This window comes from Jatropha curcas, chromosome 1, assembly GCF_041381405.1.
Source record: "Jatropha curcas cultivar XTBG-Jc1 chromosome 1, XTBG_Jcur_1.0, whole genome shotgun sequence".
Lineage (NCBI taxonomy): Eukaryota > Viridiplantae > Streptophyta > Magnoliopsida > Malpighiales > Euphorbiaceae > Jatropha > Jatropha curcas.
The window spans coordinates 19,291,744-19,306,252 of record NC_143151.1 but is presented as its reverse complement, the minus strand read 5'-3'; the positions used below and the strand labels follow the sequence as shown (position 1 = coordinate 19,306,252).

The 14,509-nt window shown below is 37.6% G+C and overlaps 1 non-coding gene and 1 pseudogene across 1 annotated transcript; one reads left to right on the top strand and one right to left on the bottom strand.

Moving 5' to 3' along the window:
• Positions 1-5,296: 5,296 nt before the first annotated feature.
• On the top strand, positions 5,297-6,826 carry LOC149499099 (uncharacterized; annotated as a pseudogene).
• Positions 6,827-13,952: 7,126 nt separating this feature from the next.
• On the bottom strand, positions 13,953-14,059 carry LOC119371553 (small nucleolar RNA R71). Its single transcript, XR_005179191.1, has one exon. It is a non-coding gene; the product is annotated as a small nucleolar RNA R71 (small nucleolar RNA).
• Between the last annotated feature and the right edge of the window lie 450 nt (positions 14,060-14,509).

Sequence of the window (14,509 nt, the reverse complement as noted above, 5' to 3'; positions counted from 1 at the left end):
CTTAAACCACACGAGAAGAACTACCCTACTCATGATTTGGAGTTAGCAGCTATAGTCTTCGCTTTGAAGATTTGGAGGCATTACTTCTATGGTGAGAAATGTCATCTGTATACGGATCATAAGAGTCTTAAGTATCTGCTTACTCAAAAGGAGCTTAATCTAAGACAGCGCAGATGGTTAGAGCTACTTAAGGACTATGACTTCACCATTGATTACCATCCGGGTAAGGCTAATGTGGTAGTAGATGCACTTAGTAGGAAGTCCTTGGTTGCTTTACGTGCTATGAATACTCGATTATCTGTAGCTAGTAATGGTGCACTCGTGGCAGAGCTTATGATTAGACCTAGTCTACTTCAGCAGATTCGAGATGCACAGAGGGATGATGAGACAATTGCCTTATGGAAAGTCCTAGTCAGAGATGGAAGGAAAAAGAGATTTATGATTAAAGATGACGACTGCTTATACTTTCGGGATCGGATTTGTGTGCCTAAAATTTCAGAATTGAGAAAGAGTATCTTAAAGGAAGCTCATAGTAGTCCCTATGCCATGCATCCTGGCAGTAATAAGATGTATCAAGATTTGAAATCACAGTATTGGTGGCCGGCGATGAAGAGGGATATCACAGATTATGTGTCGAGGTGTTTGACGTGCCAACAAGTGAAAGCAGAGCATCAGTTTCCTTCTGGTTTGTTACACCCTACTTCTATTCCAGAGTGGAAATGGGATAAGGTTACTATGGATTTTGTGACTGGATTGCCTTTAACTCCTAAAAAGCAAGATGCGGTATGGGTCATAGTTGACAGATTAACTAAGTCAGCACACTTTCTTCCTGTTAGGACCGACTTCCCCATGGAGCAATATGCAGAGCTGTATATAGATGAGATAGTGAGATTACATGGGGCCCTGGGTACTAAGCTGAATTTACTTCTAGATTTTGGAAGAAGCTACATGAGGCCCTGGGTACTAAGCTGAATTTCAGCACAGCTTTTCATCCTCAGACAGATGGTCAGTCAGAGCGGGTTATTCAGATTTTGGAGGATATGTTAAGAGCTTGTGCTATTGAGTTTGAGGGCAGTTGGGAGAAGTACATTCGACTTGTAGAATTGGCCTACAATAACAGCTATCAGTCGAGTATTCAGATGGCCCCTTTTGAAGCACTATATGGTAGGAGATGCAGGACTCCACTGTGTTGGTCAGAATTGAGTGAGGGCAAGATGGTAGGTCCGGATTTGATTCGGGATACAGAAGAAAAGGTCAGAATTATCAGAGATAGATTGAAAGCAGCTTCAGATCGTCAGAAATCTTATGCGGATTTGAAGAGGAAAGATATAGAGTATGCAGTGGGAGATAAGGTTTTCCTTAAGGTATCTCCGTGGAAAAAGATATTGAGATTTGGAAGAAAGGGGAAGCTTAGTCCTAGGTTCATTGGTCCATATGAGATCATTGAGCGTGTGGGTAGACTAGCTTTACCACCAGACCTGGATAGGATACATAATGTTTTCCACGTATCTATGTTGAGGAGGTATCGGTCCGACCCATCACATGTAATATCAGTGGAATCTGTGACTATAGAGCCAAATCTAACTTATGAGGAAGAACCAGTGAGGATACTTGCTAGGGAAATCAAGGAACTAAGGAATAAGAGAATTCCGTTGGTAAAGGTCTTTGGAGAAACCATAAGACCGAGGAAGCTACATGGGAAAGTGAAGATATTATGAGACAACAGCATCCTCAGTTATTTAGTTCAGGTGAATTTCGAGGACAAAATTCTTTAAGGGGGGAAGAGCTGTAACGCCCCATTTTTCCTGTGTTTCAATAGTAGTTTATCGGTCTGTGAATAGTACCACCGGTCCGGAAGTTGGTATTATTTTTGGTCCGAAAAAATTACTATTGATGTTTTATATTTTATTTAACATTTTTGGAGCATGTATGCATGGTTTTTATGGGTAGAAAGTAAGTAAGGAATATTTTTGGAGAATTTAGATAATTCGTGAATAGTGAATTATGGTGTTATATTAAGTAAGGAAATTTGAGCAATTATTTTTATGGAGGAAATTTGAGGAATTATTTTTATGGAATAAATTAGAGAGTTTTGTGGAGATAAATAATATTTTGAAGGAATTTCATCGGAGAATATTTGGAGAAAAGACCAAAACACCCTCCAGTTTGGAGAAAAGACCAAAATACCCCTAGTTCTTTATTAAAGGCAACCATCAATTATTGAGCACCAAATTTGTTCCTTCTTCCTATGCCTTACACGTTTCCTCCTCCTCCTCCTCCTCCTTCTTCTTCTTCTTCTTCATTTTTTTCAATTCCTACTTAGTAAACACCCATCCAACTTGATTTAAGTCATAAATCTTAGAGAGTGAAGCTAGAGAAGTAATATTTGGTGACTAATTTCAAGGAATTTGGTGATTTTCCTACTTGGGTCAAGTAAGTGATTTTATGATAATCTCATTATTTTTGGGTTTAGAGTTGTCTTTTAGCATATACATGCTTAATCATGCTCCAATTACTTCTTTTACTTGTTTTCTTTGTTTGATTTTGAGTTTCTTACATGTAGAGGGTGGAGAGCCTTCTAACAAAGATAAGGGCAAGACCAAAGCTTGAGAAGCTTTGATTAAAGCTTGTTAAAGCTTGTTTTGAAGGTTAGTGTTCATAAACACACTTACCTTACTCAAATTTTTGATTTTGTGCCTTTATGCTCTCATGTGTATATGTTGGGATTTTGTATGAAATGATTGATTTGTTGAATTTTGGTTGCAATAACATGCTCTTGGGTGATGTTTGATGAGTATTTATGTTGTGGTAGACATTTCTCCCTTGTATCTTTGTTGTTCATGTTCCTTTCATGGGTAAAGGAAGCTGAATTTGGGAAACACGTGTTTTTGAGTGAGATTAAGGACCATTTTTCTATCCTTTCTAGTTTCCATTTGTGTCTGAGTCCCTAATAAAAGTTGTAGGCCTATCTCTTAGCTTTCCAACCCATCCTCTTGTGTCCAATTTGGAGATATATAACTCAAGTTATGGCTGAAACACCCAAACAGACTCTGTTTGTGTCGGGCCACATGCATCACTGAATTGAGTGCCCATTTTGACCACTATAATGACAAGATTAGGTTCTGAGTTCTTCATAAAAGTTGTTTCCCTGTGTCTTGAGAATTCTCTCGTTCTATATTGATTTAATTTGAGTGTTTGGTCTAGTAGGAATTCAATAAACAATGGACTTGGTTCTGCTGAATCAGGTCTGGTCTGTTAGTCTATGTTTCTAGCTTTGTTTTGTTATCCTTCATATTGATCTGGGCTGTGGTCCCTTCATAACATTTGTATAATTTTGTCTTAGCTTTCTAATGACTCTAATTTCATTTAATTTGGAGACCCGTAACTCAAGTTATGTTTTAAAAACACAGCAAAGGTCAATGTTAATTTTATGCTGGAATTTTTCTATGTTAAGTCATTTTGTTTAAGTATGAGAATTTTTATGAATTACTTAAGTTTAAATTAAGTTTTTATTATGAGAAGACTAAAGAAAATGAATTTTATGAGAAATGTTTTTGGGCTCTAATATACTTGGTGTGGATTTGATGCATGATTTGATTTTATTATGTATGATGAGCGTGCTCGGCATTTGATGCCATTATGATAAGAAGCTATGATCATATGCTAGGCACGTGGGTGTCTTATGTTAGGGCGGACACGTTCTATATGTTATAAAAAGGTTGGCGACCTAAGGCCATTATGAATAAGCTATGAAAACTTATCTGCTTCTTTTTCTCCTAAGTGTATGTGAGCCCTTATAAAATATTTTTAAGGAAGTGAAATAAATGAGATCACATTATGTTAATAACTTTTAGTTTACCATAACGTATTTATGATATCAAATGAATTTTTAAAGCATGATGTGTTGGTGTACATATGTAATACATGTTCAAATTTAATGATTTTAAGTATATAAATGATTTTTAAGTATGTTGTCATCACAACATTGGTTTGTTGTGTTTATGAGCACCACTGAGTTTTATACTCAGCGCGTTGATTTCATCACGCGCAGGTTGGAGATTGTGCTTGCTGCTGAAAGACCTGAAGAGTAGCATCAGAGCTGAAGAGATATTTTGGTATTTAGTATTTTTTTTGTAACTAAGAATTATGGCATGTATAAGTATTACATTTTTGGAGACTGTATTATTTCATTTATAACTTAAGCATGTTATTGTAAATTATTTTGGTGTATATGTATTGGGAGATAAACTTGGACTTATTTAATGGATAGAACATTAGAAGTTGATATGTTTAAATGAATGTATTGAATTGATGAATATTAAAATGGTATTGAGGATATGAAATGATAGAAGTGTTATTGTGTTGATATTGGAGTTTGATGGGGGTTTGGAGTTTGAATTTGGGACTGCTTTGTATTCATATGTTTGGCGACTTCTATTTTTAGGGGAAACTCTTGCAGTTTTTCTGTAGGACTCTCCCAAATCATTTTCAAAACAAAATATTATTACTAGCTAAACTTGTGAATACTAAGCCACTTCTAATTCATAATACGATTGTATGATTGTATGATTTATATGTAGGTCAGGACGGTGCCTCCGGCACCGAATGTGGCATCCACCGTCGGGTCTTTCGGGATCGGGCGGCGGGTGTTACATTTAGTGGTATCAGAGCATAGGTTTAGGCGGTTCTAGGACTATATGCATATATAGGAATTTATCTATTTTGAAGTAAGAGTATGAGTAATATAAGTGAAATACATGCCATATTGATTTGGTTTGGAACTTCTCTCTGATGCGAACCTTTTGGTCTTTGTAGGAGTTGAGTGATGTCTCAACATCTGTCTGATGAGGAGGTGGATAGTTATGTCCCTCCTAGTGGTGGTATTCCTATTGGAGATGCCGCTAGTGGTGCTGTGGGTTCTGATGCGGAGCACGCCTCGAGGGTGGGGTAGGCTGCTGCAGGTCCTGCTGGGCCTAACCAGGATACGTTTGTTCAGCAGTTAGTTACTGCTTTGAGGCAGGCAGCAGGAGCTGTTCCCCAGGCTCCAGTTGCTCCAGCCCCTATTCCAGTTCGTCCCCCTATTGAGAAACTGAGGAAATATGGAGCTGTTGAGTTTCTGGGTAGAAAAGATTATGTGGCTTCTGCAGCAGAGTATTGGCTCTAGTCTGTGGAGAGGATATTGGAGCAGATGCAGTGCTCACTTATTGACAGTTTGGTTTGTGCCTCTTCCTTATTGAGAGAGGAAGCTTACCAGTGGTGGGATACTGTATCACGGACAGTTAGTGCTGAGCAGAGGGCTTGGGACTTCTTTCTTTCTGAGTTCAGATAGAAATATATTGGGGAGCTTTACATTGATCAACGTAAAGCCGAGTTTTTAGAGTTAAAACAGGGTAGAATGTCTGTGTCTGAATATGAAAGAGAATTCATTCGGTTGAGTAGGTATGCTACTGAGATGATTCCTATTGAGTCTGATAGATGCAAGCGCTTCAGGAAAGGCTTGCATGATGAATATCGCATGCATCTAGTTGCTCATCCTCATACATCATTGTCTTCCCTAGTAAAGGCAGCTTTAGAGCTTGAGGAAGTGAGGAATGAGCAGCAGGCTAAGAGGCAACGGAGTCAGCAGGGTCAACAAAAGAGGTTTCAGGGTATGGTATCTGGACAGACTTCTAGGGCTCAGTCTAGTAGTAAGAGGCATAGAGGTTCACCACAGACCTAGTCTAGACCGATTCAGAGACATGGACACGGTACTCATGGCAGAGTAGCTCCACAGACCACATTTGTTGCTAGTGGTGGAGGTGCTACATGGATTGATATTCCGACATGTACTCAGTGTGGAAAGAAGCATCCCGGGGTTTGTAGGAGATTTTCTGGGGCATGCTTTCGATGTGGGTCTACAGAGCATTTGCTTCGAGACTGCCCTATGACTTTGGCTAGTTCAGCTCCTCAGGTAGGGAGGTCAGCTCCCTTTATTCCGAGAGGTAGAGGCAGAGGCCGTGGTGATACAGGAGGTACTGGGAGTCAGAGGCCAGTTTCAGAGACAGTGGAAAAACTTGAGTCCAGAGCACCTGCTAGAGCGTATGCTATCCGGACTAGGGAGGAGCAGGATGCCCCAGACGTTATCATTGGTACATTCTCTCTCTTTGATATTTCTGTATATGCTTTGATTGATCCTGGCTCTACTCATTTATATTTATGCATACATGTGGGTAGATTGGGTAATATGCATGCTGATATATTAGAGCATGGTATTGAGGTTACTAATCCCTTGGGTCATAGTGTCATAGTTAATCGGGTGTATAGAGATTGTCCATTGGTAATTTATGGCCATGTGTTTCTGGGAGATCTAATAGAGTTGCCTTTCAGGGAGTTTGATGTGATCTTGGGTATGGATTGGTTATCTAGACATGGAGTTATGATTGATTGTAGAATTAAGAGGATTACACTCCAGACTTCATCTGGTGAGGAGATTGTAGTTGTGGGTGAGAGGTCGGATTACCTCTCTAATGTTATTTCTGCTTCTACTGCTAGAAGACTGATCCAGCATGGTTGTGAGGCCTACTTAGCCTGTGTACTTGCTCCAGAGTCAGAATCTCCTAGTGTCCATGATATGCCCACAGTATGTGATTTTCTGGATGTGTTTCCAGAGGAGTTGCCTGGTTTACCTCCTGAGAGAGAGGTTGAGTTTGGTATTGAGGTTATGCCTGGTACTGCACCGATATCCATTGCTCCGTATCGGATGGCCCCTGCTGAGTTGAAAGAGTTAAAGATACAGATTCAAGAGTTGCTTGATAAGGGTTTTATTCATCCTAGTGTATCTCCGTAGGGTGCTCCAGTATTGTTTGTAAAGAAGAAGGATGGATCACTTAGATTGTGTATTGATTACAGACAACTTAACAAAGTTACTGTGAAGAATCGGTATCCATTGCCTCGAATAGATGATTTGTTTGATCAGTTGAGAGGAGCTAGTGTATTCTCGAAGATAGATCTGAGATCAGGTTATCATCAGCTAAGGGTGAAGGCATCAGATGTACCTAAGACTGCTTTCAGGACACGCTACGGTCACTATGAGTTCTTGGTAATGCCGTTTGGTTTGACTAACGCTCCTGCAGTGTTCATGAATTTGATGAACCGGCTCTTTCATCCGTACTTAGATCAGTTTGTGGTTGTGTTCATTGATGACATCTTGGTATATTCACGGACTAGAGAGGATCATGATCACCATTTGAGAATTGTACTTCAGATATTGAGAGAGAGACAGTTGTATGCTAAGCTGAGTAAGTGTGAATTCTGGTTGTCTGAGATTGCTTTCTTGGGTCACATTATTTCTGTTGAGGGTATTAGAGTTGATTCGAAGAAGATAGAGGCAGTGCTTGAATGGAAGCCACCGAAGAATGTTACAGAGATTCGGAGTTTCTTAGGATTGGCTGGTTATTATAGAAGATTTGTCAAGGGATTTTCTCTCATTGCGGCTCCTTTGACTAGACTTCTTCAAAAAGATGTCAGATTCGAGTGGAATGATAAATGTCAGAATAGTTTTGAGAAGCTTAAGACGATGCTTACTGAAGCTCCAGTGTTGACACAGCCAGTTTCGGGTAGACCGTATGATGTGTATAGTGATGCTTCGCATAATGGATTGGGTTGTGTGCTTATGCAGGAGGGTAAGGTAGTTGCTTATGCTTCTAGACAGCATAAACCACACGAGAAGAACTACCCTACTCATGATTTGGAGTTATCAGCTATAGTCTTCGCTTTGAAGATTTGGAGGCATTACTTCTATGGTGAGAAATGTCATCTGTATACGGATCATAAGAGTCTCAAGTATCTGCTTACTCAAAAGGAGCTTAATCTGAGACAGCGCAGATGGTTAGAGCTACTTAAGGACTATGACTTCACCATTGATTACCATCCGGGTAAGGCTAATGTGGTAGTAGATGCACTTAGTAGGAAGTCCTTGGTTGCTTTACGTGCTATGAATACTCGATTATCTGTAGAATTGGCCTACAATAACAGCTATCAGTCGAGTATTCAGATGGCCCCTTTTGAAGCACTATATGGTAGGAGATGCAGGACTCCACTGTGTTGGTCAGAATTGAGTGAGGGCAAGATGGTAGGTCCGGATTTGATTCGGGATACAGAAGAAAAGGTCAGAATTATCAGAGATAGATTGAAAGCAGCTTCAGATCGTCAGAAATCTTATGCGGATTTGAAGAGGAAAGATATAGAGTATGCAGTGGGAGATAAGGTTTTCCTTAAGGTATCTCCGTGGAAAAAGATATTGAGATTTGGAAGAAAGGGGAAGCTTAGTCCTAGGTTCATTGGTCCATATGAGATCATTGAGCGTGTGGGTAGACTAGCTTTACCACTAGACCTGGATAGGATACATAATGTTTTCCACGTATCTATGTTGAGGAGGTATCGGTCCGACCCATCACATGTAATATCAGTGGAATCTGTGACTATAGAGCCAAATTTAACTTATGAGGAAGAACCAGTGAGGATACTTGCTAGGGAAATCAAGGAACTAAGGAATAAGAGAATTCCGTTGGTAAAGGTTCTTTGGAGAAACCATAAGACCGAGGAAGCTACATGGGAAAGTGAAGATATTATGAGACAACAGCATCCTCAGTTGTTTAGTTCGAGTGAATTTCGAGGACAAAATTCTTTAAGGGGGGGAGAGCTGTAACGCCCCATTTTTCCTGTGTTTCAATAGTAGTTTATCGGTCTGTGAATAGTACCACCGGTCCGGAAGTTGGTATTATTTTTGGTCCGAAAAATTACTATTGATGTTTTATATTTTATTTAACATTTTTGGAGCATGTATGCATGGTTTTTATGGGTAGAAAGTAAGGAATATTTTTGGAGAATTTAGATAATTCGTGAATAGTGAATTATGGTGTTATATTAAGTAAGGAAATTTGAGCAATTATTTTTATGGAGGAAATTTGAGGAATTATTTTTATGGAATAAATTAGAGAGTTTTGTGGAGATAAATAATATTTTGAAGGAATTTCATCGGAGAATATTTGGAGAAAAGACCAAAACACCCTCCAGTTTGGAGAAAAGACCAAAATACCCCTAGTTGCTTTATTAAAGGCAACCATCAATTATTGAGCACCAAATTTGTTCCTTCTTCCTATGCCTTACACGTTTCCTCCTCCTGGTCCTCCTCCTTCTTCTTCTTCTTCTTCTTCATTTTCTTCAATTCCTACTTAGTAAACACCCATCCAACTTGATTTAAGTCATAAATCTTAGAGAGTGAAGCTAGAGAAGTAATATTTGGTGACTAATTTCAAGGAATTTGGTGATTTTCCTACTTGGGTCAAGTAAGTGATTTTATTATAATCTCATTATTTTTGGGTTTAGAGTTGTCTTTTAGCATATACATGCTTAATCATGCTCCAATTACTTCTTTTATTTGTTTTCTTTGTTTGATTTTGAGTTTCTTACATGTAGAGGGTGGAGAGCCTTCTAACAAAGATAAGGGCAAGACCAAAGCTTGAGAAGCTTTGATTAAAGCTTGTTAAAGCTTGTTTTGAAGGTTAGTGTTCATAAACACACTTACCTTACTCAAATTTTTGATTTTGTGCCTTTATGCTCTCATGTGTATATGTTGGGATTTTGTATGAAATGATTGATTTGTTGAATTTTGGTTGCAATAACATGCTCTTGGGTGATGTTTGATGAGTATTTATGTTGTGGTAGACATTTCTCCCTTGTATCTTTGTTGTTCATGTTCCTTTCATGGGTAAAGGAAGCTGAATTTGGGAAACACGTGTTTTTGAGTGAGATTAAGGACCATTTTTCGATCCTTTCTAGTTTCCATTTGTGTCTGAGTCCCTGATAAAAGTTGTAGGCCTATCTCTTAACTTTCCAACCCATTCTCTTGTGTCCAATTTGGAGATATATAACTCAACTTATGGCTGAAACACCCAAACAGACTCTGTTTGTGTCGGGCCACATGCATCACTGAATTGAGTGCCCATTTTGACCACTATAATGACAAGATTAGGTTCTGAGTTCTTCATAAAAGTTGTTTCCCTATGTCTTGAGAATTCTCTCGTTCTATATTGATTTAATTTGAGTGTTTGGTTTAGTAGGAATTCAATAAACAATGGACTTGGTTCTACTGAATCAGATCTGGTCTGTTAGTCTGTGTTTCTAGCTTTGTTTTGTTATCCTTCATATTGATCTGGGCTGTGGTCCCTTCATAACATTTGTATAATTTTGTCTTAGCTTTCTAATGACTCTGATTTCATTTAATTTGGAGACCCATAACTCAAGTTATGTTTTAAAAACACAGCAAAGGTCAATGTTAATTTTATGCTGGAATTTTTCTATGTTAAGTCATTTTGTTTAAGTATGAGAATTTTTATGAATTACTTAAGTTTAAATTAAGTTTTTATTATGAGAAGACTAAAGAAAATGAATTTTATGAGAAATGTTTTTGGGCTCTAATATACTTGGTGTGGATTTGATGCATGATTTGATTTTATTATGTATGATGAGCGTGCTCGGCATTTGATGCCATTATGATAAGAAGCTATGATCATATGCTAGGCACGTGGGTGTCTTATGTTAGGGCGGATGCGCTCTATATGTTATAAAAAGGTTGGCGACCTAAGGCCATTATGAATAAGCTATGAAAACTTATCTGCTTCTTTTTCTCCTAAGTGTATGTGAGCCCTTATAAAATATTTTTAAGGAAGTGAAATAAATGAGATCACATTATATTAATAACTTTTAGTTTACCATAACGTATTTATGATATCAAATGAATTTTTAAAGCATGATGTGTTGGTGTACATATGTAATACATGTTCAAATTTAATGATTTTATGTATATAAATGATTTTAAGTATGTTGTCATCACAACATTGGTTTGTTGTGTTTATGAGCACCACTGAGTTTTATACTCAGCGCGTTGATTTCATCACGCGCAGGTTGGAGATTGTGCTTGCTGCTGAAAGACCTGAAGAGTAGCATCAGAGCTGAAGAGATATTTTGGTAGTTACTTAGTATTTTTTTGTAACTAAGAATTATGGCATGTATAAGTATTACATTTTTGGAGACTGTATTATTTCATTTATAACTTAAGCATGTTATTGTAAATTATTTTGGTGTATATGTATTGGGAGATAAACTTGGACTTATTTAATGGATAGAACATTAGAAGTTGATATGTTTAAATGAATGTATTGAATTGATGAATATTAAAATGGTATTGAGGATATGAAATGATAGAAGTGCTATTGTGTTGATATTGGAGTTTGATGGGGGTTTGGAGTTTGAATTTGGGACTGCTTTGTATTCATATGTTTAGCGACTTCTATTTTTAGGGGAAACTCTTGCAGTTTTTCTGTAGGACTCTTCCAAATCATTTTCAAATCTTGATAAGGTAGAACTTTCGGGATCGGGCGGCGGGTGTTACAAACTATATCACATTAAATTCCACAATTAGGATTCATAAGGTAGAACTTCATACTTCAAAATCCGAAAATCATTTTATGCATGAATGATCACTCTAATAACATGCTATGCATGAGTCATAATCAAGATTCAATAATTATGAAAATAACTTGATAGTGTTAATTTTTATAGTATTTTTATTGTAATTCTTACTAAGATTTCTAGTATTTTTAATTTATTTAAATTAGTTTTTATGTAATATTGTTATGTTTTTACTTAAAAGCTTCCTTGGAACACAACTCACTTGATTTTGAGAAAATTTGTAGAGTTTTGTAAGAAAAGGACAAAAATGAGGCAAAATATAATTTAGCACGGCCAGCCCGTGCTAATCAGCACGCCCATGCCAAGAGTAAGACAAAACAAGCAAAGAGTCAGAGGCGCGCACGCCCCAGCCCATGCTGAGCCGCACGCCCGTGCCACAATTGCCCTGGACCTCCAGAGACGCACACGCCCCAACCCATGTTAAGGCGCACGCTCGTGCCCGCATTGAAGATACAATCCGGGGCCGTGCCGCGGAAGCACGCTCGTGCTACATTTGCGCTTAGACTCCTAGAGCCTAGCACGCCCAAGCCGTGCCATTCAGCATGCCCGTGCCAAGCAAAGGATCCTGAATTGAGTCAAAAGTTGCCAACTAATTCCTACCATTTTCACAGCTCACTTTGGATACTTTCTTCACATGCCAGTCAAGCTTCAAATATATGCACATGGAAAGCCATAATTGAGAGAAATTTATGGCTTGATTTAGAGCTTTTCCACCTCACAAAGTTGGACTTTATTCATTAAAGCATGTGGATTGCTCCCCTAAGAAGTCTATATAAAGAGGAGAAGAAGCCATTCCAATTACACATTACACTCCACTGCACTCCATTTTCTCTCCCATCTCTCATCTTATAGCTTTGTATATAGTTTTATTTTTCTTTAGAAGTTAAGTATTCAAGAGTTGAGCAAAGGTTCAAGGAAGCCATCCAAGCCAATTGTTACTAGTTCTTATTTCTAAACTCTTAATCTTGTTTATCTCTTTCATTATTCTTATTGATTATGAAATACCTATCAAGCATTATTGAGTTTTATTTAAGTGCCATGTCTAACTAAACTCCTATACTAGGGGTTTGATGTAGCTTAATTTCTTTTCCAATTTATGCAATTAGATTCATTTTTCCTTATTCAAGTTATGATTTATTGATAAACTTAATGCTTCCAGGCAGAGTTTTTCCCCTGGATTGATTTATTTCAATTATCACTATCGGAAGAAAGATTTTTTATATGAAAAAGTTAATAAAACACATGAGAATAATAACTTGATGCGGAAGCTATATGGTTTGACTCATGGGGGGTTTTCATGAATTATCAACCTTAAATTATGAACTCATAAACAACTACATAACTTAATGATTTAATTCATATTTGATTGCGCTATTGGAAGATAGGTAATTAAATGGGATTAAAATAGCTAGCAATACATCGGAAGAGCTTGTTAGTGAATTCAGAGTTGTTTCCCCTACTTGAATAATTAAATTGATTAATGAACTAATAAAATAAATTGGATAGAATTAAGTGAAATCAAAACCCCTAGTAGTTTCAACTCCTTGATTTCTTTAATCCAAATCTTGCCTACTTGATTCTTGTTTATTTTACTTATTCAATATACATTGTGAATCAAATCTCTCATTTACAGTTTAAATAATAATAGGATAACATAATTTTGGTACTTGGTATACAATCCCTGTGGATACGATACTCTACTCATCGTATATTACTTGTGGCGATTCGTACACTTGCGAAATAAGCTGTCAAGTTTTTGGCACCGTTGCTGGGGATTGGCAATACCAATATCAATACGAATTATCTTGTTATTAATTTAGACATTTATTTATTTATTTGTTTTTATTCATTTCATTTTTCTGAAGAATACCTCAGGTTTTTATGCAAAGAAGATCAGGAAGAACAGAACCCCGGATCTTTGATCCAGAAGTTGAGAAAACCTACAGAAGAAACATCGTAGCAAGGAGAGCACGAGAAAATAGATCCAAGTAGCAATCAAACATGGACGAAATCAATCCCCAACCTCAGAACATACCCCTTGCTGTTAACCCTCAAGTCGGACATCAACCAAATGTCCGCACATTGCAAGATTATACCACGCCTTCTCTTAATGAAGCTACCTCTAGTATTACTAGACCAAGAGTGGAAGCTAATAACTTTGAAATTAAACCCGCAATCATTCAGATGCTATCCACTTCTATTCAATATGGAGGTCTCCCCAGCGAAGATGCCAACGCTCACATCACAAACTTTCTGGAAATTTGTGATACTTTTAAACAAAATGGTGTTTCTGAAGATGCCATTAAATTAAGACTCTTTCCTTTTACTCTAAGGGATAAGGCGCGTTCTTGGTTCAATCATGTCCCGCTGGAAGTTTTACAACTTGGGAAGAGTTAGCCCAAAAATTTTTAGCTAAATTCTTTCCATCTTCTAAAACAACAAAATTGAGAAATGAGATCATGACCTTCATTCGTCATGATCAAGAAAGCTTATATGAAGCATGGGAAAGATTTAAAGATTTATTAAGAAAATGTCCTCATCATAGTTTGCCTAAATGGTTACAAGTCCAAACTTTCTATAATGCTTTGTCACCTAACATTAAGATTACTCTTGATGCAGCTGCAGGAGGATCTTTCAAAAGAAAGGAAATCGATGAGGCATATGATTTGATAGAAGAAATGGCAAGTAACAGCCATTATCAAAGCAGTTCTGAAAGGAGAAAAACTACAGGGATCTATGAAATCGATGCCATCACTGCACTCAATGCAAAGGTAGACAACATGGTAAGAAAGCTAGACTTACTAATAACTAAATCTGTGAACTGCATCATACAAAATTGTGACAGATGTAACGAACCACATGGAATTGGAGAATGCATGCTAGATTCTGCAAATCCACAGACTTTAGAGCAAGTAAACTACGTGATGAACCAAGGGAGGAGGAACTACCCATACTCGAATCCTTACGACAATAGGTTGAGAAATCATCCTAATCTTTC